Source organism: Aulonocara sp. 'chitande type north' Nkhata Bay, linkage group LG18 (assembly GCF_057382095.1).
Source record: "Aulonocara sp. 'chitande type north' Nkhata Bay isolate Kocher_YH1m ecotype deep benthic linkage group LG18, A_spYH_male_GT1.1, whole genome shotgun sequence".
Lineage (NCBI taxonomy): Eukaryota > Metazoa > Chordata > Actinopteri > Cichliformes > Cichlidae > Aulonocara > Aulonocara sp. 'chitande type north' Nkhata Bay.
The window spans coordinates 42,205,723-42,208,222 of NC_141361.1; positions in this window are offsets into that span (position 1 = coordinate 42,205,723).

Consider the following 2,500-nt stretch of genomic DNA (forward strand, 5'->3'; position numbering starts at 1 on the left):
CTTGCAGTTACGCTCCAGCGCATATCCAGCATGGACCTTGACCTCCAGCAGGCCCCGTGAACCCACATTACCCCCCCCCCCCCCCCCCCCTCCTGCAGTTAACCCTGTACCACGTATCTAGCATGGACCTGGACCTCCAGCAGGCCCCGGGGACCAACATACTCCTCTGCTCTACTCCCCCACTAGCTTTCCTTCTCCCGCAGTTACCCTCCACCACAAATCCAGCATGGCCCTTGCCCTCCAGCAGGCCCCGAGGACCCACATACTCCTCCGCTCTAATCCCCCATGAGCTTTCCTTCTCCTGCAGTTACCCTCCACCGCATATCCAGCATGGCCCTTGACCTCCAGCAGGCCCCGGGGACCAACATACTCCTCTGCTCTACTCCCCCACTAGCTTTCCTTCTCCCGCAGTTACCCTCCACCACAAATCCAGCATGGCCCTTGCCCTCCAGCAGGCCCCGAGGACCCACATACTCCTCCGCTCTAATCCCCCATGAGCTTTCCTTCTCCTGCAGTTACCCTCCACCGCATATCCAGCATGGCCCTTGACCTCCAGCATGCCCTGGGGACCCACATACTCCTCTGCTCTACTCCCCCACTAGCTTTCCTTCTCCCGCAGTTACCCTCCACCACAAATCCAGCATGGCCCTTGCCCTCCAGCAGGCCCCGAGGACCCACATACTCCTCCGCTCTAATCCCCCATGAGCTTTCCTTCTCCTGCAGTTACCCTCCACCACATATCCAGCATGGCCCTTGACCTCCAGCATGCCCCGGAGACGCACATCCTCCCCTGCTCTAGTCCCCCACTAGCTTACCTTTCTTGTAGTTACGCTCCAGCGCATATCCAGCATGGACCTTGACCTCCAGCAGGCCCCGGGGACGCACATCCTCCCCTGCTCTAATCCCCCACTAGCTTTCCTTCTCCTGCAGTTACCCTCCAGCGCATATCCAGCATGGACCTTGACCTCCAGCATGCCCCGTGGACCCACACTTAAGCCCCCTCCCACTGACAAAGCAAAACACCACTGGCAAAATCCTCGTGCCCCTGGTACTCCAGAATGTAAATTCAAACATGCCCCTGGTACACTGCGCAGAAACACTTTGCCACACACACGCACGCACTGCTTGTGCCTATGGTACGACAACTTTTCTCGTGCCTATGGTACGACAACTTTTCTCGTGCCTATGGTACAACAATTTTTCTCGTGCCTATGGTACAACAACTTTTTGCCGTGCCCCTGGTACACCGCTCAGTAGCACTTTGCCACACAAGCTCTCCTCGTGCCTATGGTACGACAACTTTTCTCGTGCCTATGGTACAACAACTTTTCGCCGTGCCCCTGGTACACCGCTCAGTAGCACTTTGCCACACAAACTCTCCTAGTGCCTATGGTACGACATCTTTTCTCGTGCCTATGGTACAACAACTTTCCTCCGTGCCCCTGGTACGACAGCTTTTCTCGTGCCTATGGTACAACAACTTTTCTCGTGCCTATGGTACAACAACTTTTCGCCGTGCCCCTGGTACACCGCTCAGTAGCACTTTGCCACACAAACTCTCCTAGTGCCTATGGTACGACATCTTTTCTCGTGCCTATGGTACAACAACTTTCCTCCGTGCCCCTGGTACGACAGCTTTTCTCGTGCCTATGGTACAACAACTTTTCTCGTGCCTATGGTACAACAACTTTTCGCCGTGCCCCTGGTACACCGCTCAGTAGCACTTTGCCACACACACACTCCTCGTACCTATGGTACGACAACTTTTCTCGTGCCTATGGTACGACAACTTTTCTCGTGCCTATGGTACAACAACTTTTCGCCGTGCCCCTGGTACACCGCTCAGTAGCACTTTGCCACACAAACTCTCCTCGTGCCTATGGTACGACAACTTTTCTCGTGCCTATGGTACAACAACTTTCCTCCGTGCCCCTGGTACGACAACTTTTCTCGTGCCTATGGTACGACAACTTTTCTCGTGCCTATGGTACAACAACTTTTCGCCGTGCCCCTGGTACACCGCTCAGTAGCACTTTGCCACACAAACTCTCCTCGTGCCTATGGTACGACAACTTTTCTCGTGCCTATGGTACAACAACTTTCCTCCGTGCCCCTGGTACGACAGCTTTTCTCGTGCCTATGGTACAACAACTTTTCTCGTGCCTATGGTACAACAACTTTTCGCCGTGCCCCTGGTACACCGCTCAGTAGCACTTTGCCACACACACACTCCTCGTACCTATGGTACGACAACTTTTCTCGTGCCTATGGTACAACAACTTTTCTCGTGCCTATGGTACAACAACTTTTCGCCGTGCCCCTGGTACACCGCTCAGTAGCACTTTGCCACACAAACTCTCCTCGTGCCTATGGTACGACAACTTTTCTCGTGCCTATGGTACAACAACTTTCCTCCGTGCCCCTGGTATGACAGCTTTTCTCGTGCCTATGGTACAACAACTTTTCTCGTGCCTATGGTACAACAACTTTTCGCCGTGCC